Source organism: Triticum urartu, chromosome 5 (assembly GCF_003073215.2).
Source record: "Triticum urartu cultivar G1812 chromosome 5, Tu2.1, whole genome shotgun sequence".
Lineage (NCBI taxonomy): Eukaryota > Viridiplantae > Streptophyta > Magnoliopsida > Poales > Poaceae > Triticum > Triticum urartu.
Window position 1 is genome coordinate 397268913 of NC_053026.1, and position 24816 is coordinate 397293728.

Here is a 24816-nt window from a genome sequence, read left to right on the forward strand (position 1 = left end):
TCACACCCTCAAGCCATTTTGCAGAATCTGAGCTCATCATTGCTTCCTCATAGTTTGTAGGTTCGTCATGGTCAAGTAACATGACCTCCAGAACAGGATTACCGTACCACTCTGGTGCGGATCTTACTCTGGTTGACCTACGAGGTTCGGTAGTAACTTGATCAAAAGTTTCATGATCATCATCATTAGCTTCCTCACCTACTGGTGTAGGAATCACTAGAACTGATTTCAGTGATGAACTACTTTCCAATACGGGAGCAGGTACAATTACCTCATCAAGTTCTACTTTCCTCCCACTCACTTCTTTCGAGAGAAAATCCTTCTCTAGAAAGGATTCATTCTTAGCAACGAATATCTTGCCTTCGGATCTGTGATAGAAGGTGTACCCAACACTCTCCTTTGGGTATCCTATGAAGACACATTTATCCGATTTGGGTTCGAGCTTATCAGGTTGAAGCTTTTTCACATAAGCATCGCAGCCCCAAACTTTAAGAAACGACAACTTGGGTTTCTTGCCAAACCATAGTTCATAAGGTGTTGTCTCAACGGATTTAGATGGTGCCCTATTTAACGTGAATGTAGCCATCTCTAAAGCATAACCCCAAAATGATAGCGGTAAATCAATGAGAGACATCATAGATCGCACCATATCTAATAAAGTGCGGTTATGACATTCGGACACACCATTACGTTGTGGTGTTCCCGGTGGCGTGAGTTGCAAAACTATTCCGCATTGTTTCAAATGAAATCCAAACTCATAACTCAAATATTCACCTCCACGATCAGATCACAGAAACTTGATTTTCTTGTTACGATGATTTCCCACTTCACTCTGAAATTCTTTGAACTTTTCAAATGTTTCAGACTTATGTTTCATTAAGTAGATATACCCATATCTGCTCAAATCATCTGTGAAGGTGAGAAAGTAATGATATCCACCGCGAGCTTCAATGTTCATTGGACCACATATATCAGTATGTATGATTTCCAATAACTCTGATGCTTGCTCCATTGTTCCGGAGAACGGAGTTTTAGTCATCTTACCCATGAGGCATGGTTCGCAAGTACCAAGTGATTCATAATCAAGTGGTTGCAGAGGTCCATCAAAATGGAGTTTCTTCATGCGCTTTAAACCAATATGACCTAAATGGCAGTGCCACAAATAAGTTCCACTATCATTATGAAGTCTCATCTTTTGGCTTCAATACTATGAACATGTGTATCACTACTATCAAGATTTAGTAAAAATAGAACACTCATCAAGGGTGCATGACCATAAAAGATATTACTCATATAAATAGAACAACCATTATTCTCTGATTTAAATGAATAACAGTCTTGCATCAAACAAGATCCAGATATAATGTTCATGCTCAATGCTGGCACCAAATAACAATTATTTAGGTCTAAAACTAATCCCGAAGGTAGATGCAGAGGTAGCGTGCCGACGGCAATCGCATCGACTTTGGAACCATTTCCCACGTGCATCGTCACCTCGTCCTTAGCCAATCTTCGCTTAATCCGTAGCCCTTGTTTCGAGTTGCAAATGTTAGCAACTGAACCAATATCAAATACCCAGGCACTACTGCGAGCATTAGCAAGGTACACATCAATAACATGTATATCAAATATACCTTTCACTTTGCCATCATGCTTCTTCGCCAAATACTTGGGGCAGTTCTGCTTCCAGTGACCAATCCCTTTGCAGTAGAAGCACTCAGTCTCGGGCTTAGGTCCAGACTTGGGTTTCTTCACTTGAGAAGCAACTGGCTTGCTATTCTTCTGGAAGTTCCCCTTATTCCCTTTACCTTTTTTCTTGAAACTGGTGGTCTTGTTGACCATCAACACTTGATGCTCCTTCTTGATTTCTACCTCCGCAGCCCTTAGCATTGCGAAGAGCTCAGGAATCGTCTTATCCATCCCTTGCATATTATAGTTCATCACAAAGCTCTTGTAGCTTGGTGGTAGTGATTGAAGAACTTTGTCAATGACACTATCATCAGGAAGATTAACTCCCAGCCGAGTCAAGTGGTTGTGGTACCTAGACATTCTGAGTATATGTTCACTGACAGAACTATTCTCCTCCATCTTGCAGCTACAGAACTTATTGGAGACTTCATATCTCTCAATCCGGGCATTTTCTTGAAATATTAACTTCAACTCCTCAAACATCTCATATGCTCCATGACATCAAAACTTCGTTGAAGTCCCGGTTCTAAGCCGTAAAGCATGGCACACTGAACTATCGAGTAGTCATCAGCTTTGCTCTACCAGGTGTTCACAGCATCTGGCGTACTCCTGCAATGGGTTTTTCACCTAGCGGTGCTTCCAGGACGTAATTCTTCTGTGCAGCAATGAGGATAATCCTCAAGTTACGGACCCAGTCCGTGTAGTTGCTACCATCATCTTTCAACTTAGCTTTCTCTAGGAACGCATTAAAATTCAACGGAACAACAACACGAGTCATCTATCTACAACAACATAGACATGCTACATACTATCAGGTAGTAAGTTCATGATAAATTAAAGTTCAATTAATCAAATTACTTAAGAACTCCTAGTTAGATAGATATCTCTCTAATCATCTAAGTGATCACGTGATCCATATCAACTAAACCATGTCCGATCATCACGTGAGATGGAGTAGTTTTCAATGGTGAACATCACTATGTTGATCATATCTACTATATAATTCACGCTCGACCTTTCGGTCTCAATGTTCTGAGGCCATATCTGCATATGCTAGGATCGTCAAGTTTAACCCGAGTATTCTGCGTGTGCAAAACTGGCTTGCACCCCTTGTATGTGAACATAGAGCTTATCACACCCGATAATCATGTGGTGTCTCGGCACGACGAATTGTAGCAACGGTGCATACTCAGGGAGAACACTTATACCTGGAAATTTAGTGAGAGATCATCTTATAATGCTACCGTCGAACTAAGCAAAATAAGATGCATAAAGGATAAACATCACATGCAATCAATATAAGTGATATGATATGGCCATCATCATCTTGTGCCTTTGATCTCCATCTCCAAAGCACCATCATGATCACCATCGTCACCGGCTTGACACCTTGATCTCCATCGAAACATCGTTGTCGTCATGCCAACTATTGCTTCTATGACTATTGCTACCGCTTAGTGATAAAGTAAAGCAATTACATGGCGATTGTATTTCATACAATAAAGCGATAACCATATGGCTCCTGCCAGTTGCCGATAACTTCGTTACAAAACATGATCATCTCATACAATAAAATTTAGCATCATGTCTTGACCATATCACATCACAACATGCCCTGCAAAAACAAGTTAGACGTCCTCTACTTTGTTGTTGCAAGTTTTACGTGGCTGCTACGAGCTGAGCAAGAACCGTTCTAACCTACGCATCAAAAACCACAACACGGTATAGTGATTGCTTTTTGATCTTCCGATAGAACCCTATACATTGAATCCGATTCAACTAAAGTTGGAGAAACTAACACCCACCAGCCACCTGTGTGCGAAGCACGTCGGTAGAACCAGTCTCGCGTAAGCATACGCGTAATGTCGGTCTGGGCCGCTTCATCCAACAATACCGCCGAATTAAGAAACAACTAGTTACGGCAAGCAATATGTATATACCCACGCTAACAACTCATTTGTGTTCTACTTGTGCATATAACATCTACGCATAAACCTGGCTCGGATGCCACTATTGGGGAACGCAGTAATTTCAAAAAAATCCTACGCATACGCAAGATCATGGTGATGCATAGCAACGAGAGGGGAGAGTGTTGTCTATGTACCCTCGTAGACCGTAAGTGGAAGCATTATGACAACGTGGTTGATGTAGTCGTACGTCTTCACGATCGACCGATCCTAGTACCGAAAGTACGACACCTCCGTGATCTTCACACGTTCGGCTCGGTGACGTCCCACGAACTCACGATCCAGCAGAGTGTTGATGTCTACTACACAACCTTCTTCTTGTAGACGTTGTTGGGCCTCCAAGTGCAGAGGTTTGTAGGACAGTAGCAATTTTCCCTCAAGTGGATGACCTAAGGTTTATCAATCCGTGGGAGGCGTAGGTTGAAGATGGTCTCTCTCAAACAACCGTGCAACCAAATAACAAAGAGTCTCTTGTGTCCCCAACACACCAATACAATGGTAAATTGTATAGGTGCACTAGTTCGGCGAAGAGATGGTGATACAAGTGCAATATGTATTGTAGATAAAGGTTTTTGTAATCTGAAAATATAAAAACAGCAAGGTAACTAATGATAAAAGTGAGCACAAACGGTATTGCAATGTGTTGAAACAAGGCCTAGGGTTCATACTTTCAGTAGTGCAAGTCCTATCAACAATAATAACATAATTGGATCATATAACTATCCCTCAACATGCAACAAAGAGTCACTCCAAAGTCACTAATAGCGGAGAACAAACGAAGAGATTATGGTAGGGTACGAAACCACCTCAAAGTTATCCTTTCTGGTCGATCTATTCAAGAGTCAGTAGTAAAATAACATGAAGCTATTCTTTTCGTTCAATCTATCATAGAGTTCGTACTAGAATAACACCTTCAGACACAAATCAACCAAAACCCTAATGTCACCTAGATACTCCAATGTCACCTCTAGTATCCGTGGGTATGATTACAGAATATGCATCACACAATCTCAGATTCATCTATTCAACCAACACAAAGAACTTCAAAGAGTGCCCCAAAGCTTCTACCGGAGAGTCAAGACGAAAACGTGTGCCAACCCCTATGCATAAGTTCACGAGGTCACGAAACTTGCAAGTTGATCACCAAAACATACATCAAGTGGATCAAATGATATCCCATTGTCACCACAGATAAGCACGTCAAGACATACATCAAGTGTTCTCAAATCCTTAAAGACTCAATCCGATAAGATAACTTCAAAGGGAAAACTCAATTCATCACAAGAGAGTAGAGGGGGAGAAACATCATAAGATATAGAAAAGCTCGCAATACATCAAGATTGTGCCGACTCAAGAACACGAGAGAGAGAGAGATCAAACACATAGCTACTGGTACATACCCTCAGCTCCGAGGGTGAACTACTCCCTCCTCGTCATGGAGAGTGCCGGGATGATGAAGATGGCCATCGGAGAGGGATTCCCCCCTCCGGCAGGGTGCCGCAACGGGTCTATATTGGTTTTTGGTGGCTACGGAGGCTTCTGGCGGCAAAACTCCCGATCTATGTTATTTTCTCGAGGTTTCTGTATTTATAGGAATTTTTGGCGTCGGTCTCACATCAAGAAGGTTCCCGAGTCGTCCACGAGGCAGGCCCACGCGCCTGGGGGGTGCCCCCCACTGATACGTCTCCGTCATACCTATAATTTTTGATTGTTCCATGCCAATATTCTACAACTTTCATATACTTTTGGCAACTTTTTATACTATTTTTGGGACTAACATATTGATCCAGTGCCCAGTGCCAGTTCCTGTTTGTTGCATGTTTTTCATTTCGCAGTATATCCATATCAAATGGAGTCCAAATGGAATAAAAATTGACGGATATTTTTTTGGAATATATGTGATTTTTGGGAAGAAAAATCCACGTGAGACGATGCTCGAGGGGCCCATGAGGTAGGGGCATGCCCCTTACCGTTGTGGCCACCCCGTAAGGCGGTTGATGCCCTTCTTTTGCCGCAAGAAAGCTAATATCCGGATAGAGATCGTGTCAAAATTTCAGCCCAATCGGAGTTACGAATCTCCGGGAATATAAGAAACGGTGAAAGGGTAGAATCTGAGAACGCAGAAACAGAGAGACAGAGAGACAGATCCAATCTCGGAGGGGCTCTCGCCCCTCCCGTGCCATGGAGGCCATGGATTAGAGGGGAAACCCTTCACCCATCTAGGGAGGAGGTCAAGGAAGAAGACGAATGAAGGGGGCTCTCTCCCCCTCGCTTCCGGTGGCACCGGGGTGCCACCGAGGGCCATCATCATCACCGCGATCTACACCAACACCTCTACCATCTTCACCAACATCTCCATCACCTTCCCCCCTCTATCTATAGCGGTCCACTCTCCCGCAACCCGGTGTACCCTCCACTTGAACATCGTGCTTTATGCTTCATATTATTATCCAATGATGTGTTGCCATCCTATGATGTCTGAGTAGATTTTCGTTGTCCTATCGGTCGTTGATGAATTGCTATGATTGATTTTATTTGCTTGTGGTTATGTTGCTGTCCTTTGGTGCCCATCATATGATTGGGTGCGTGGATCACACCCTAGGGTTAGTTGTATGCTGATAGGACTATGTATTGGAGGGCAAGAGTGACAGAAGCTTTGTCGGGTGGTAGGTGCGACATATGCCAACGGGTGGCTTATCATTGTGGGAGCAAGTAAGACATCGCCGGTGCCTGGAAGCGGGATGAGGCGAAGACATGCACGCCGGCGAATCTTACCCAGCTTCGGGGCTCTCCGTGGAGATAACACCCCTACTGCTGCTCTGCGGGGTCTCCGCATGATCACTAGATGAACGAGTGGCTACAAGATGCTCCTTGAGCTGTTTGGCAAGAGGAGGAAGAAGGGCACGGCTCGCTCTCTACTCCTCTCTATGTGGTGTCTAAAACTAACTCAGATCAACCCTTTGCATGGGTGCCCCGGGGGGTTTATATAGGCTCACCCCCCGGGGGTACAATGGTAATCCGGTTGGGCGTGGGCCCCAGCCGTCTGTGCCTACGGTCGCCGGCTTCTGCGCCGGCTGCTGGGGCCCGCCGGCTGGTGGGTCCCGCCGGCTGCCGGCTCCTTGGTCGATAGGCAGGCCCCACTGTCCAGGGCCTTGTCGGTGGCTGGTTACTGTTGCCTCAACCTGGTGACGAGGGCTTCGCCGAGGTGGGCGTGGCTACAGTGCCGCCGCCCGGCGGGCAATCGATGTAGCCTCACCGCGTCTTGTCTCCTTAATGGGGCGTCTCCTTCGAGGGAGGGGGCAAGCCGGCTGCGGGGAGTCGGCCTCGTCTCGGGCCGACTGGGGGAGGCCTGGCCGCCTTCGGGTGTCTCTCTGCCTGAAGGGGCCCATCGCCCATGGGCCGCGCTGGCAGCCCGTCGTGGGTGACATCAGGGTCAACATGGCAACAGTGCCGCGCCGGACGGGTCGAGGCCACCCCGTATGGCGCACTGTGCCAGGCGTGCTCCGGGATTCGGGGGTGGCAGGCTTTACTGTAGCCACGCCCCGTCACATCGCCGTTATGTGGATGCAGACTTCGAGGGTACGATCTTGACAGCTTTGTGGGAGTCGGCCTCTTGGAGTCGGCCTTCTCGTGGCCGGCTTCTTGGAGCCGGCCCTCCCGCGGCTTTCTTCACGAGGGCTAAAGCCGGGCCGCCTTCCGATAGTCGGCCTGGGAGACAGCCGGCAAGGGGAAGGCGGCCCCACGTCTTGGATTCTTGAGGGCCGGATCGGCTCGTAACTTTTTTCAGAAGGGCCAGGGGGAGCCGGCTAGGCTACCCGTGGTCATTTACTCTGACAGTAGTCCTCGAAGCTGATCGAGCTTCGAGGCTGACAAAGGGACGAGAAGCTTGGTCAGCTTCCTATCCCGACGAGCCGGCTTTGCTTAGGCGCGCCGTCTTCGGAAAGCTCCGTTTCTCGCAGGCGGGAACGTTGGTCGGCCTGCGAGCTGACCGCGCGCCATCCCGCGGGCCACGTGGCAAGGAAACCCTACCAACGCACGCGCGCGATGGGACGCCACCGTAGGCCCGGACCCGCCACTCCTAGGCCTCGGCCCGAGCGCGGATCTTCTGCGGCCCACACGGACCGCTCGCCTTCCCGCGGCGGTTTTATTACGCCATCAGGGCACAATAATCGCGGGACTTGGGGGAGTGGGCGCAGTTGATCCCACGTTCCCCCACACCACGCCTCCTCGGCTCCGCCGCGCGGGTCTATAAGTAGTGGGAGGAGGGGGAGCGGTAGAGGCTCGCACGCTCTCCCTCGCTCCGCCCCTTCTCACCTTCCTTCTTCTTCCCTTCGCCGCCGCAGCGACCCACTGCCGCGCTGCTCCACCGTCGGACCTCTCGGTTCCTTTGGTCCCTCCGTAGCGGGGTCGTGCGCGTCTCTGTCGTTGCATCGTCTTGTTCCTCGCCGCGTCGTTCCCATGGCGTTGTCAAGCTCGTGGGATGGCTCCAATGTCCACGAGGACCATGTTGAGTTCCTCCGCCGGACGCGGCGTCTGCCGGGCGAGAACTACGTACGGGTTCGTCAGGCGCTGGCGAGGGAGATTTCGCCGGCACCGGAGGAGGGCGAGCGGGTGATCTTCCGCTCGCACTGCCTGCGCGGCTTCGGCCTCCCGGTGAGCGGATTCCTTCGCGCTTTTCTTGAATTCTACCACCTCCAGCCGCATCACCTCACGCTCAATGTGGTGATGCTGCTGTCGGCTTTCATCACCTTATGCGAGGGCTTTCTTGGGGTTCTCCCCACTCTCGAGCTCTGGGGGGAATTCTTCCAGAGCAAGCTCGGCACCGTTGTCGCGGGCGTGCCTGCCCCCTACGGAGCCTTCATTGCCATGAGGCGGACGGGCGAGAACAATCCGTTCCCGCCCATCCCGCTGATCCAGTCGGTGAAGCTCTGGAAGAAGTCCTACTTTTACGTGAAGAACGTCGCCCAGCAAGGCGACTATGTCAACCTGCCGGCTTACGTAGCCGGCCCGCCGGCTGGGAGGCAACCCTCATGGAGCTACCGGGCCAGGTCGTTGTCTCAGGCCGAGAACGCAGCCGTCTCCCGGCTCCGGGTGATGATCTAGTCGGAAGGCCTGACCGGGGCCGACCTGGTGGCTGCCTTCGTGGAGCGCCGAGTACTTCCACTCCAAGGCCGGCCTCACATGATCTGCCAGATGAGCGGCCGCTTCGACCCGTGCCGGCTGAGCACCAGGGAGATGCCTCATGCCGAGGTGTCTTACATGGTGAACTACATCTCCAACTGCAAGCTCGCCGAGGATTGGCGATACGGCAAGCGGCCGTATTCTCGCGCCAACCCTCCGCCTGCCGTAAGTTTTTCTTCCTTTCTTCCTTTTGTAGCCGGCCTCATGATGGCCGACTTCTGATCAATTGTTTTGCCCTCAGCAGAACCCACTTCTTCCGCCGACGGCCGGGGGCGCAGGGGTAGAGCTCCAGCTCCTCCCCGACCGCACGGTGGACGACGTCGATGATCCGGACCTAGGAGCGGCCGCCATGGAAGATGCCATCATGGGGGAAGGCGACGAGGCAGGAGGTGCGGGGCTCGGGGCCGGCCTCGAGGACTGGGCGGACGATGACGAGGTCGAAGCCGCCTCGCACCGCCAGCCGGCGCTTGATCATCAAGGCGCGGGTCCGTCTGCCGCGCCGGCTGCCCGTGGTGGCGTGTAGAAATGCCGGGCCGCGTCGACCTTCTTCGGCAGCCGGCCGAAGAAATCCAAGGGTTCCACGGCGGCAACCAAGCGGGATGAGGCGGCCGTGAAGGCGGCCCGCTTCCGCAAGGCGGTGAAACAGCCGCAGGCGATGTCTTGTAAAAAAATTTTGTTGTCCTTTTCGATTGAGGCTCTTCTAAACCTTTCTTTGCTCGCCGGGCAGGGCACCGCTTTCCCTCGAGCGAGGTCCTGACGGCTCCGTAGTCAGGCCGACTGGAGGGTCCTCAGGCTCCCGCCGCGTAGACCCCCGCGCCGAACTCATGGAGGCCACGGAGCGGAACGCACGGGAGGCGCGGGAGGAGCGGGAGGCGGTGGAGCGAAGGACCACCTAGGCGGCGAAGGAGCAGGCCGACGCGGCGGCCAAGGCCCAGGCAGAGGCGGCAGCCGCGGAGACGGAGGCGGAGGCCTCGCACAACCAGCCTCTGCTGCTCGTCGTTCCCCTCCGTGTCGTGGCCCCCGACGTCCCCGTGCCCCCGTCGGAGGAGGTCGACCAAGACCCGCCGGTGGTGGAGAGGAGGGAGGACCACGTGGTCTTCGTGGAGGAGGCGCCGCAGACGGCGCCCACTGGAGCGGGCCAAAGCGGCCAACCAGCTGCGGCGCCAGGGCAGCCGGCCAGGGGAGAGCCGGAGGCAGGGGCCGGCCTCGAGGTGCAGCCGGCATTTCGCCGGCGCGCAGGGGGAGCTGCGGGCACCAGCCAGACGGCGGAGGCCCTGGAGGCGGCCAGCGTCAGCACGTCCGAGTGGACGCCCAGCGGGGGACGGCCGAGCTGAACACGGTGGCCCAGGAGGTCCGGAGCCGGCTTCAAGCCCAGGCCGCTTCTCTGCAGTGATACACCCAAGAGTTCCTCGCGACGCGGGCCGTCATACGGGTAAGCCCTCTGGCCTTGGTTGTTTTGCTCTTTTGATTTCTTCTGTGGGGGCGCTCAGCGCACCCACTGGGTGTAGTCCCCGAGTTCCGAGTCGGCTGCTGCGCAGGCGGCTTGGAACTTACTAGGTCCTGACAGCTATCTTATTCTTGCATCCTGTCTGATCTTCTAGGAATACCATAACCTCCGCACTGCTGCCTTCAACTCCCAGGCTCAGGAGCTGGGTCGGAAAACCGAGGACCTGACCAACAGCCGGAGTGCGTGCTTTGTCTCGTTCATCTCCTATGGGGGCGCGTCAGCGCACCCACTGGGTGTAGTCCCCGAGATTCAGGCCGACTGCTGAGCAGTCGGGTCGGATCTTCCCTGACGACTTCTTCCTTATTGATTTTTCCTTTGTCTTCATGCTTGCAGGAGCCAATGCCGACTTGAGGGGGCAGCTCAGCGGGGCCCAGGCCGCCCTTCGCGCCAAGGAAGCCGAGTACAACGCCTTGGTCCTGGAGCGTGACCGCCTGGCCAAGAAGTTGGCCGACCAGGAGGAGAGCCACAAGCGGCCCTAAAGAAGGCGCAGGACAGCGAGGACGCCCTTAAAGCTGAGTTCGAGACCGAAGCGGCGGGCTGGGCTGAGGCAAAACAAGCGCTGAGCGAGGGCTTCGGCCGGATTGAGGATCTGATCGATGGTAAGCCGCCTTCCTCACTCCTTGCTTGCCCCTTGCCCCCTGATTTGTGTTCTGACTTGTGCTGCTTTTTGTTCTTTGTGCAGACTACTTCCCCGGCTACTCCGTCTTCGCCACTCAGACCATCGAGGCCCACCGCGAGGCGCGCCGGCAGGCGGGGGCTGAAATCGCGCCGGATGCGAGCCGGACGCTTGAGGAGCAACTCTTGGTGGTCCAAGCCCGGCTGCAGCCGGCTCACCGCATGCTCCGCCGCCTCCAGCGCGCCGGGGCACAGGTGTTGGCCACCCTCTGGCCAGGCGAAACGATTCCCCGCACCCCGAGTCAGACTGCCGACTGGCTGGAGGTTGCGGTTGGCCGCTTCGAGGCCTGGAAGGCATCGGCGGCCCGGCTTGGAGCTGGGCAGGCGCTGGAGTTCGTCCGAGCCTGGTATCCCGGGCTGAACATGGACCAGCTGCGCACCTGGCGGCTGGAGGCCGACGAGGAGATGGAGGATGTGCGGTCGCCTATCGCTTAGCGTGCCTCAACGATCGCCGAGTGCACTGACATCAGCGTCTTTGCTCCTGAAATAAATGACGACGGCGTTGCCCAGCCGGAGGAATGGTTTGGGTTGGACCCGGCAGAGGGTGAGGACTCGGCGGAGGAGATCACTTCCAGCGATGAAGGTGAAGACAACAAAGGAGAGGAAGGCGAAGACGTCGAGCCGGCCGGTGAAGCGGCCAGCCAGCCCTAGCCTGACCATGCCTCCAGCAACAAGGCGCGTGCTAGCGCGCCCTCTACGGGAGGTGGTGATCATGCCGAGGTTCGCCAGCCGGCCACTCCTCCAGCCGGCACTGCCGTCTCTACCGACCTGCCCGACTCGCCAGTCGCTCCCTTGGCTTAATCTTCCGTCCTTGCTTTTCCTGCTTGTTACTCTTTGAACAATTTTTGTTGAACTTGCGTAGTTCCACCCACTGGGGGTGTATTCAAACTATGTTGAATGCTGGCCTTTCGAAGGCCTTTGTGTAAATATGATCGTGTATGTGTTTGGCTTCCATTCGTGTATGCTTTTTATCTTTAGGCTGTTTCCTTTGCCGCCTTCCCCTAGCTGCTGCCTTCCCAACCGGCAGCTGCTCTGCAGCCTGCGGCTAAGGAAGAACTTGGCTATTTTTATTTTTTTATTTTGGGGAAGGCAAGTACTCGAGCTTTCTTAGATTGAAGCGAGGTGCATGGAAGCCTGCCGGCCGGCTACTCTGGTAGTCGGTCAGTGGTGGGAGAAAAACCAGCTTTTGTTATATTAGTCCATTAGTCCCTAGCCGTTTTTCATGTGGGCGTCCTTTCCTGCCTTTAACTCTTGCCAGCCGGACAGCCGGTTCTTCGAACTGTGACTTTTGGCAAGAGAAGGCTTGGGAGCCGGCACACTACTTGTCTGACCGTGGGTAGGACTTCTAATATAACTCAAGGCGGCCAGTCCCCAGGCCGACTAGTCGAACCCGGTGCCGGACGAAAAAAGTGAATGTAATGACATGATCATAAGCATGATACTCTTCATTTATAGATAAAAGATGGCAGTCCCCGAGCTCTCCTCGGGGGGCCTATTGTCTCGTACTTAGTACAAAAGTTAGCGTGATACATACTGTATTTCAACTGTAAAATCTTCGGAGGAGGTTGGCGTTCCATGGTCGTTCCTGACTCTTTGCCAGAGTCATCTCTCTTTCGTGCCTTCGGCTTCTGTGCATCGATTAGGTAGTAGGAGTCATTTCCCAGCGCTCTACTGATGACGAAGGGGCCTTCCCAAGGGGCCGAGAGCTTGTGCTGGCCGGCTGTTCGCTGGATCAGCCGGAGCACGAGGTCGCCTTCTTGGAAAGATCTTGGTCTGACCTTCCGGCTGTGGTAGCGGCGCAAGCCCTGCTGGTAGATGGCGGAATGGCCGAGGGCTAACATCCGGCCTTCTTCCAGCAGGTCGATGCCGTCTTCTTGTGCTTCCTTGGCCTCTGCCTCTGTGTACATGGTTACCCGAGGCGAGTCGAACTCGATGTCGGTTGGGATGACCGCCTCAGCACCATACACGAGGAAGAAAGGAGTGAAGTCGGCTGACTTGTTTGGGGTAGTGCGCAGACTACAGAGGACGGCCGGTAGCTCATCGAGCCAACAGCCGGCCGAACGTTCCAGTGGTACGACCAGTCGAGGTTTGATGCCGGAAAGGATGAGGCCGTTGGCTCGCTCGACTTGGCCGTTTGACTGTGGGTGGGCAACGGACGCTAAGTCCAACCGGATGCCCTGCGTCGCGCAGAAACGTGCCAACGCTCCCTTGGCGAAATTCGTGCCGTTGTCGGTGATGATGCTGTGTGGCACACCGTAGCGAGTTGTTATGTCTGCGATGAATGTCACAGCAGTCGGCCCATTCAGCTTCTTGATCGGCTTTGCCTCAATCCATTTGGTGAATTTGTCCACGGCGACAAGCAGATGTGTCATGCCGCCGCGCGCCGTCTTGAATGGGCCCACCATGTCCAGTCCCCAAACGGCGAAGGGCCAAGTGAGGGGAGTGGTCTTGAGTGCCGAAGCCAGCATGTGTTGCTTGGAGCTGAAGAGTTGGCACCCTTTGCAATGTTTAACTAACTCCTTGGCGTCATCCAAAGCAGTCGGCCAAAAGAACCCATGGCGGAAAGCTTTGGCGACGAGTGATCTTGAGGCCGCATGGTGGCCGCATTCTCCTTGGTGGATGTCTCTGAGGATTGCAATGCCCTTCTCTTGCTCGACGCATTGCTGGAAGACTCCAGTGACACTGCGCCTGAGGAGCTCTCTGTTGACGATTGTGTATGCTCCGGCTCGGCGTTGGACTTGTCTTGCCTCTGTTTCGTCAGCCGGCAGATCTTGGTTTATTAGGAAGTTGAGGATGGACTGAGCCCATGACGGGGCTGCGACTTCTTCTATTGCCAACACGGCTACTACGACCAGGGCGGGCGAGCTGGGTGGTGAAATGCTGGAGTTGGCCGGCGCCTGTTGTGTTGGTGCAGTCCCCGGGCCGACTACCGCAGTCCCTGAGTCGGGTGTGGTAGTCCCCAGGTCGGGCGTAACTACGGAAGTCCCCGAGCCGCCTACTGACGTCCCCGGGCCGACTATCGAAGTCCCCGGGTCACCTGCTTGGTTCTTCGAGCCGGACCCGGCTGCGTTGGGGTCAGGCGGCACGAAGATGGAATCGGACTCTGAAGACGGCTTGATAGACGGCTTGAGGAGGCGTTGCAGAGAGACACCGGTTGGTATTGTCTGCCGAGTGGAGCCTATTCGAGCCAGTGTATCAGCTGGCTCGTTGTCGGCTCGCGGTACATGGAGGAACTCGCATCCTTCAAAGTACCCGCTGATCTGCTGAACGAGGAAGCGGTAGCTTGCCATATTTGCGTCCTTGGCGTCCCAGTCGCCGGATGATTGTTGGACTACCAAGTCCGAGTCGCCGTAACATAGGATCCGGCGTATGCCGAGCTCTTTGGCAAGCCGGAGCCCCTGTATGAGCGCCTCATACTCGGCCACGTTGTTGGAGGCGGCAAAGTGAATTTGCAGCGTGTATCTGAGCTTGTCGCCTTTGGGAGCGGTGAGGATGATGCCGGCTCCCAAGCCGGTGCGCATCTTGGACCTGTCGAAGTGCATGCAACAATGAGTGGAGTCGGGAGCTGGCAGCAGGTACTGGGTCTCGGCCCAGTCGACGAGGAAGTCGGCCAATGCTTGGGACTTGATGGCGGTGCGAGGATGGTAGAAGATCGTGTAGGGGGCCAGCTCGATGGCCCGTTTCGCCACCCGGCCGGATGCATCCCGGCTGCCTATGATCTCGGCAAGTGGGGCGGTGCATACGACCGTGATGGGGTGCTCTTGGAAGTAGGGCTTCAGCTTCTTGGCGGCGAAGTACACGCCATAGCACATCTTCTGGTAGTGCGGGTAGTTCTGCTTCGAGGCGGACAGCACCTCACTCAAATAGTACATCGGCCTCTGGACCGGCTGGGCTCGGCCCTCTTTTGGGCGCTGGACTACGATGACGGTGCTGACCACCCGGCTGGTTGCAGCAATGTAGAGGAGCATGGGCTCTTTCTCAGTCGGCGCCGCCAGGACAGGCGGCGTGGCCAGCATCTTCTTCAGCTCGTGAAAAGATTCGTCGGCTTGGTCGTTCCACTCGAAGTGAGTGGTCTTCTTCATGAGGCGGTAGAGGGGGAAAGCTTTCTCTCCGAGCCGGCTGATGAAGCGGTTCAGGGAGGCCAAGCACCCGGTGAACTTCTGGACGTCTCGAAGTTTGGTGGAATCGCCATTCTCTCAATGGCCTTGATCTTTATTGGGTTGCATTCGATGCCGCGTTCGGAGACCAGGAAGACTAGGAGCTGGCCGGCTGGCACTCCGAACACACATTTCTCGGGGTTGAGCTTGATCTGGAACCGGCGCAGGTTCTCAAATGTTTCCTTGAGGTCCTCCAACAAGGTGTCGCGCTTCTCCGTCTTCACCACAATGTCATCTACGTAGACGTGGGCATTTCTGCCGAGCTACTTGAGGAGGCACTTCTGCATGCAACGCTGAAAAGTGGCACCGGCATTTCTTAAGCCGAATGTCATAGTCATGTAGCAGAAATCTCCGAATGGCGTGATGAAGGCGGTCTTCAGGCGGTCAGCCGGATCTAGCTTTATCTGGTGGTATCCTGAGTAAGCATCCAAGAAACTCAACAGCTCGCATCCGGCCGTGGAGTCTATCACTTGATCAATCCTTGGCAGGGCAAAGGGATCTTTGGGGCAGGCCTTGTTGAGGCTCGTGTAGTCTATGCACATGTGCCACTTGTTGTTCTTCTTTAGCACGAGGACCGGGTTGGCGAGCCACTCTGGAAAGAAAACCTCCATAATGAAGCCGGCTGCCAGAAGCCGGGCTATCTCCTCTCCCACAATCCTTCTTTTCTCCTCCGACAGTCGGCAGAGGGGCTGTTTGACTGGTTTTGCGCCTTCTCGGACGTGTAGCTTGTGCTCGGCAAATTCCTTCGGAACACCCGGCATGTCCTTAGGGGACCATGCAAAGATATCCCGATTCTCATGGAGGAAGTCGGCGAGCTCGCCTTCCTATTTGCTATTTAGGTTTGCCCCGATGATGGCAAACCTTTTTGGGTGCTCGGGGTCAAGAGGTATCTTCTTCGTCTCCTTGGCCGGCTGGAAAGATCCTTGGGCATCACACTCCTTGGGATCGGGGGACAGGGCCGGCTGTTTGCTGGCCATGGCCACGACTCGGTCCAACATCTTCTTTTCTTCGGCAATCACAAGGGACTCGGCCAGCCGGCTGCTGGCTGCAGCGCACTCGGAAGATTTCTTGTAATCGCCGGCTACGGTGAGGATGCCCTTGGCGCTCGGCATCTTCATTTTGAGGTAAGCATAGTGGGGAACAGCCATGAACCTGGCCAAGGCAGGACGGCCAAGCAATGCATGGTAGGGGCTCTCCAGGTCCACCACTTCAAACAAGATCGCTTCTTGACGGAAATGATCCTTGTCCCCAAAGAGTACATCAATCTTGATCTTGCCAATGGGGGCGCAGGACAGGCCAGGTACAATGCCATGGAACACAGTCTGAGTAGGCATGGGTTGCTTCGTCTTGACGTTCAGCTTCTCCAGGGTGTCACGGTACAGGATGTTGATGCTGCTCCCGCCGTCTATCAGCACGCGGGAGAAACGGGCGACATGTCTGTCCGTTGCAAGGGTGGCATCCAAAACCAACGCATAAGAGCCGGGAGACGGCATCACCTCTGGGTGGTCGGCCCGGCTCCAGCTGATAGGCTTTTCTGACCAGTGCATGTGCTCGGTGGGGTTGGCAGTGACCACGTTGACTTCCCGGTGCTCTCGGCGTCTGCTACGCCGGCCTTCGGGCTGGCTTGTGAAGACAACATAGGCGGCATGCTCGTCGGGGAACTCATCGTGCACAGCTCCGACTGCTGCGAAGCAGGAGGCGGCGGACCAGCAGGCGGAGGCGGCGCGAGCCCTTCGCCTTTGGAGATTTGGGTGAGCCAGTGGCACTTTCAGGTTGTGTGGTTGGACGGCTTCGCGCCGCTGTGGAACTTGCACGGGGCATCGAGAGTTTGCTTGTAGGAGAAGGCCGGTTGCCAAGCCGGCCTGCCGCCCTTCTGTTTCTTGGGCGCGGGCCGCCCTTCGGGCCACTCGTCTTCGACCGTGGCCACCTGCCGACTGGTGGAGAGAGGCACGGGGCCCTTGCGCTTGTGGTCGTTCTGGTACAGGCGTCGGCCGGAGTCCCCAGCCGGTGTCTTGGGCGCCGGGTTGATTACCTTCACGGACGCGTCTACCCAGAGTTCAGTCTTCATTGAGGAGTCGGCGGTGGCGTACTTGTCCGCTATGACCAGAAGCTCGTCGAGGGTAGTCGGCTCGTCGTAGAGGAGCTTGTGCTTAAGGAGGGTGCCTTCTCGGCATCCGGCGGTGAAGTACTCTATGGCTTGCACCTCGTGCACCCCTTCGCAAGAGTTGCGGAGCTCGGCCCAACATGTGAGGTAGTCGCGAGTGGACTCGGCGGGGGCTTGTACGCACAAGGAGAGCTGTCAGGGCTTGGGGGCCCGCTTGTAGGTGCTGGTGAAGTTGCGGACGAAGGCCTCTGTGAAGTCTAGCCAGCTGTTGATGCTTTAGGGCCTGAGACTATTGAGCCAGGTCCGCGTCGTGCCTTGCAGCATGAGGGGCACGTACTTCACGGCAACGCGCCTGTTGCCGTTTGCTATGCGAACCGCTGTGGAGTAGTCGATCAACCAATCTTCTGGCTTCACGGAGCCGTTGTACTTGGGCGTGTCTCTTGGGAGCGAGAACCCTTTGGGTAAAGGCTCGTCGCGGATGCGGGGGCCGAAGCAAGGCGGGCCAACATCATCTTCTTCTTCTAGCGCCAGGGATCGCGCTAGGCGGTCGATCCGATGGCGGGCGTCGTTCTCGCCGACTCCTTCACGGAGACCTAGTCGGCCGCTGAGAGTCGGATGTGTGACAGGCGGCGGGGTGGGATATCTCTCCCCATGAGGCGGAGGCGGAGGCGGGTTGCCCTGCCGCTCCATGGCCCGGGCACGGCCTTCTGCGTCTCGCTCGATGGAGGTCCGGGTTCGGCTTCGGCTGGCAGCCGGCTCCTTCTCGTATCGCGGGCGGGGTTTACCCGCAGTCGGCGTCCGGGACGTCGCGCCGTGCTCTCGGCACGGGGGAGGGCTTTCCGCGCAGGCGTCGGCTTCGTGCCGCTGTGCGGCTGCATCGATTAGTTGCTGGATGCGTCTGGTCATGTGGGGGAGTTCTTCGGCCCCCAGTCCATCTAGCTCGGCTACGGCCGCCTGGGCGGCGCGCAGGTTCTCGAGCGGAGTGGCGTAGACTGGGCGGTCGACTCCTAGCGTGTCAGCGAGGGCAGCGCCGCGTTGTCTAACAACGCCGGCTCGGCTTGGCCCGCCTAGGGGCGGCGTGCCAAAGGCGGCGCGGTCGGCTTCGCGCTGGTGGGCCTCGGTAAGGCGTCTCATGGAAGCCAACTTCCGGCCCTCCGAGAGGAGGGCGAGACGGCGAGCCTCTAGTGCTTCGGCGTCGGCATCGGCCGGGAGGGGGATGGACAAATCGTGGACTGCTGCATGCGGGGCGTCGAGGGCATTCTCGCCAGAGGCGCCGCCGTGGCCGATGACCATCACCTCGGTGGTGGCGCCGTCGCAGCCATCGGCCCGGGGAAGAGGGTCGTTGTAGATCGCGACGTTGGTGGGGAAAGCGTCGAGCGAGGCCGTGTCGGAGTCGATAGGCATCGGATCGGTGGAGCCAACAGACTCCAAGTCCACAGCAAGCTCGCCGAAGACGTGGAGCTGGCCGAGGAGGTTGACGAGGTGGTCGGTGCCCGCGTCAGAGGCGAGCTCGTCGGAGATGAGGGTTTCGTCAAGGAGATCGGTGAGGCCGCTCGCTGCGCAGACGTTGGCGACGCCTTGCAGCGCGTCGTCCCAAGCGCCATCGGGCGTGCCGGGATGGCTACGCTCGCTGGGGAGGAAGAGGGTTCCCGTCCAGAACAGGTCTCCGGACGACGGTACACCTGGCCCCATGGTGGGCGCCAAATGTCAGGTGGTAGGTGCGACATATGCCAACGGGTGGCTTATCATTGTGGGAGCCAGTGAGACGTCGCCGGTGCCTGGAAGCGGGATGAGGCGAAGACATGCACGCCGACGAATCTTACCTAGCTTCGGGGCTCTCCATGGAGATAACACCCCTACTGCTGCTCTGCGGGGTCTCCGCATGATCACTAGATGAACGAGTGGCTACAAGATGCTCCTTGAGCTGTTTGGCGAGAGGAGGAAGAAGGGCACGGCTCGCTCTCTACTCCTCTCTATGTGGTGTCTAAAACTAACTCAGATCAACCCTTTGCATGGGTGCCCCGGGGGGTTTATATAGGCTCACCCCCCGGGGGTACAATGGTAATCCGGTTGGGTGTGGGCCCCAGCCATCTGTGCCTACGCTCGCCGGCTTCTGCGCCGGCTGCTGGGGCCCGTTGGCTGGTGGGTCCCGCCGGCTGCCGGCTCCTTGGTCGATAGGCAGGCCCCACTGTCCAGGGCCTTGTCGGTGGCTGGTTACTGTTGCCTCAACCTGGTGACGAGGGCTTCGCCGAGGTGGGCGTGGCTATAGTGCCGCCGCCCGGCGGGCGATCGCTGTAGCCTCACCGCGTCTTGTCTCCTTAATGGGGCGTCTCCTTCGAGGGAGGGGGCAAGCCGGCTGCGGGGAGCCGGCCCCGTCTCGGGCCGACTGGGGGAGGCCTGGCCGCCTTCGGGTGTCTCTCTGCCTGAAGGGGCCCACCGCCCGTGGGCCGCGCTGGCAGCCCGTCGTGGGTGACATCAGGGTCAACATGGCAACAGTGTCGCGCCGGACGGCTCGAGGCCACCCCGTACGGCGCACTGTGCCAGGCGTGCTCCGGGATTAGGGGGTGGCAGGCTTTACTGTAGCCACGCCCCGTCACATCACTGTTATGTGGATGCAGACTTCGAGGGTATGATCTTAACCGCTTTGTGGGAGCCGGCCTCTTGGAGTCGGCCTTCTCGTGGCCGGCTTCTTGGAGCCAGCCCTCCCGCGGCTTTCTTCACGAGGGCTAAAGCCGGGCCGCCTTCCGATAGTCGGCCTGGGAGACAGCCGGCAAGGGGAAGGCGGCCCCACGTCTTGGATTCTTGAGGGCCAGATCGGCTCATAACTTTTTTCAGAAGGGCCAGGGGGAGCCGGCTAGGCTACCCGTGGTCATTTACTCCGACAAGCTTCAACCTAGCATAGAAATTGATGCATACGGGATTGAAGGGGGACCAATTAATATATCTTAATGCTATGGTTGGGTTTTACCCTATTGAACATTAGTAGTTGCGGATGCTTGCTAATAGTTCCAATCATAAGTGCATAGAATTCCAAGTCAGAGATGACATGCTAGCAGTGGCCTCTCCCACATAATACTTGCTATCGGTCTAGTAAAGTAGTCAATTGCTTAGGGGAAATTTCGCAACTCCTACCACCACTTTTTCACACTAAGTGATGTCGACACCGATGACTTCCCGATTAAGATAGGACTGCATCAGGGGTCAGCTTTGAGCCCTTATCTTTTTGCATTGGTGATGGATGAGGTCACAAGGGATATACAAGGAGATATCCCATGGTGTATGCTCTTTGCGGATGATGTGGTGCTAGTTGACGATAGTCGGACGGGGGTAAATAGGAAGTTAGAGTTATGGATACAAACCTTGGAATCGAAATGGTTTAGGCTTAGTAGAACTAAAACCGAGTACATGATGTGCGATTTCAGTACTACTAGGTGTGAGGAGGAGGAGGTTAGCCTTGATGGCCAGGTGGTACCTCGGAAGGACACCTTTCGGTATTTGGGGTCAATGTTGCAGGAGGATGGGGGTATTGATGAAGATGTGAACCATCGAATCAAAGCTGGATGGATGAAGTGGCGCCAAGCTTCTGGCATTCTCTGTGACAAGAGAGTGCCACAAAAGCTAAAAGGCAAGTTCTACAGGATGGCGGTTCGACTCGCAATGTTGTATGGCGCGGAGTGTTGGCCGAGTAAAAGGCGACATGTTCAACAGTTAGGTGTGGCGGAGATGCGTATGTTGAGATGGATGTGTGGCCACACGAGGAAGGATCGAGTCCGGAATGATGATATACGAGATAGAGTCGGGGTAGCACCAATTGAGGAGAAGCTTGTCCAACATCGTCTGAGATGGTTTGGGCATATTCAGCGCAGGCCTCCAGAAGCTCCAGTGCATAGCGGACGGCTAAAGCGTGCGGAGAATGTCAAGAGAGGGCTAGCTATGGGAGGAGTCCGTTAAGAGAGACCTGAAGGATTGGAGTATCACCAAAGAGCTAGCTATGGACAGGGGTGCGTGGAAGCTTGCTATCCATGTGCCAGAGCCATGAGTTGGTTGCGAGATCTTATGGGTTTCACCTCTAGCCTACCCCAACTAGTTTGGGAATAAAGGCTTTGTTGTTTTTGTTGTTGTTGTTTCTTAATCTAAACAGCCCCTACCTTTTATTTACTTTCTCTTTATTATCTTGCAAACCTATCCAACAAGACCTACAAAGTACTTCCAGTTTCATATTTGTTCTAGGTAAAGCGAACGTCAAGCGTGCGTAGAGTTGTATCGGTGGTCGATAGAACTTGAGGGAATATTTGTTCTGCCTTTAGCTCCTTGTTGGGTTTAACACTCTTACTTATCGAAAACTGTTGCGATCCCCTATACTTGTGGGTTATCACCCACCCTTGTGGACGCCCCAGGACTCTTCTGGCCCAACTCTTTTACTCCGGGGTCTTCTTTTGGTCCATAACAAATCGTAAAAAATTGGCACGTCAATTAGACTCTGTTTGATATTCCTTTTCTGTAAAACTCAAAAACAAGGAAAAACAAAAACTAGCACTGGGCTCTAGGTTAATAGGTTAGTCCCAAAAATCATATAAAATATCATATAAATGCATATAAAACATCCAAGGTTGATAATATAATAGCATGGAACAATCAAAATTATAGATACGTTGGAGACGTATCAAGCATCCCCAAGCTTAATTCCTGCTCATCCTCGAGTAGGTAACTGATAAAAACAGAATTTTTGATGTGGAATGCTACCTAACATATTTATCCAAGTAATTCTCTTTATTGTGGCAATAATATTCAGATCCGAAAGATTCAAGACAAAAGTTTATTATTGACATAAAAATAAAAATAATTCAAGCATATTAACAAAGTAAGCATGTCTTCTCAAAATAACATGGCCAAAGAAAGCTATCCCTACAAAATCATATAGTCTGGCTATGCTCTATCTTCATCACACAAAATATTTAAATCATGCACAACCCCAATGACAAGCCAAGCAATTGTTTCATACTTTTGATGTTCTCAAACTTTTTCAATCTTCACGCAATACATGAGCATGAGCCATGGACATAGCACTATAGGTGGAATAGAATGGTGGTTGTGGAGAAGACAAAAAGGAGAAGATAGTCTCACATCAACTAGGCGTATCAACGGGCTATGGAGATGCCCATCAATAGATATCAATGTGAGTGAGTAGGGATTGCCATGCAACGGATGCACTAGAGTTATAAGTGTATGAAAGCTCAAAAAGAAACTAAGTGGGTGTGCATCCAACTTGCTTGCTCACGAAGACCTAGGGCATTTTGAGGAAGCCCATCATTGTAATAGACAAGACAAGTTCTATAATGAAATATTCTCATAAGTATATGAAAGTGACAACATAGGAGACTCTCTATCATGAAGATCATGGTGCTACTTTGAAGCACACGTTTGGAAAAAGGATAGTAACATTGTCCCTTCTTTCTTTTTCTCTCATTTCCTTTTTCCTTTTTTATTTGGGCCTTCTTCTTTTTGGCCTCTTTTTTCTCTTTTTTTTATTTTTCGTCTGGAGTCTCATCCCGACTTTTGGGGGAATCATAGTCTCCATCATCCTTTCCTTACTAGGACAATGCTCTAATAATGATGATCATCACACTTCTTTTTTACTTACAACTCAATACTTAGAACAAAATATGACTCTATGTGAATGCCTCCGGCGGTGTACCGGGATATGCAATGAATCAAGAGTGACATGTATGAAAAATTATGAACGGTGGCTTTGCCACAAATACGATGTCAACTACATGATCATGCAAAGCAATATGACGATGACGAAGCATGTCATAGCAAATGGAACAGTGGAAAGTTGCATGGCAATATATCTCGGAATGGCTATGGAAATGCCATAATATGTAGGTATGGTGGCTGTTTTGAGGAAGGTATATGGTGGGTTTATGGTACCGGCGGAAGTTGCACGGTACTAGAAAGGCAAGCAATTGTGGAAGGGTGAGGGTGCGTATAATCCATGGAATCAACATTAGTCATAAAGAACTCACATACTTATTGCAAAAATCTATTAGTTATCGAAACAAAGTACTAAGTGCATGCTCCTACGGGGATAGATTGGTAGGAAAAGACCATCGCTCGTCCTCGACCGCCACTCATAAGGAAGGCAATCAATAAATAAATCATGCTCCGACTTCATCACATAACGGTTCACCATACGTGCATGCTGCGGGAATCACAAACTTCAACACAAGTATTTCTCAAATTCACAACTACTCAACTAGCATGACTCTAATATCACCATCTCCATATCTCAAAACAATCATCAAGTATCACACCTCTCTTAGTATTCAATGCACTTGTATGAAAGTTTTTATTATGCCTAAAAGCAAATTTCCAAGTTGTTCTAAAGGACTCTCAAGATAATATAAGTGAAGCATGAGAGATCAATTATTTCTATAAAGTAAAACCACCACCGTGCTCTAAAATATATAAGTGAAGCACTAGAGCAAAAACTATATAGCTCAAAAGATATAAGTGAAGCACATAGAGTATTCTAATAAATTCTAATTCATGTGTGTCTCTCTCAAAATGTGTGTACAGCAAGGATGATTGTGGTAAACTAAAAAGCAAAGAGTCAAATCATACAAGACGCTCCAAGCAAAACACATATCATGTGGCGAATAAAAATATAGCTCCAAGTAAAGTTACCGATGAATGAAGACAAAAGAGGGGAAGCCTTCTGGGGCATCCCCAAGCTTAGGCTTTTTGGTGTCCTTTTATTTTACCTTGGGGTGCCATGGGCATCCCCAAGCTTAGGCTCCTGCCACTCCTTGTTCCATAATCCATTGAATCTTAGGAGCAACATTATTTGGGATGGATACATTTTTACCTTTGCTTCTTCATCTTTTCTTTTTCTTCTTCACATCATGTGTGGGTTTTATCCTCTTTTCGGAGCTCCTTATTAATGAGATTAGTTGAATAGGAGGCTCCTCCTCGTTACCTGATTCATCATAACAAATAATAGGAGAATATTGGGAAGTCTCTTCCCTATCATTAGTATTCTCTTCATCTTCTATTTGTTTTCTTGTCTTCATGTAATTGGCAATATAAGTATTTTCAATGCAATTCACCGCACAATACATAAAAATTTCTTCTAGATCAAAATCAAGAAATCTATCAAGATTAAATTTTGGAATGCCCTCAGTTATACGTTTCATTTCTTCATACCCCAAAAGAAGACTAAGCTCTTTATGATGCTCAAGGGTAATCTAATTATCACAATTTTTGGACATGATTTGATCATGAAACAAATAGCATTGGAGCTTTAAATGACCATGTTCATTGCAAAGTTCACAAGGATGGCGATAAATATTGAATCTTTCAGCATCTAAAATTTCTTGCAACCATTTAGATTCCAAATACTTATGCCTCTTGCAAAATCTATCTTCCCTATTTGGTGTGTGCTTGCAAGCTCTATGTATTCCACAAAAGTTGACATGCTTATAAGAGACATTTTCATCATGAATAGTGCAATCATCATTAGTACTATGGATATTC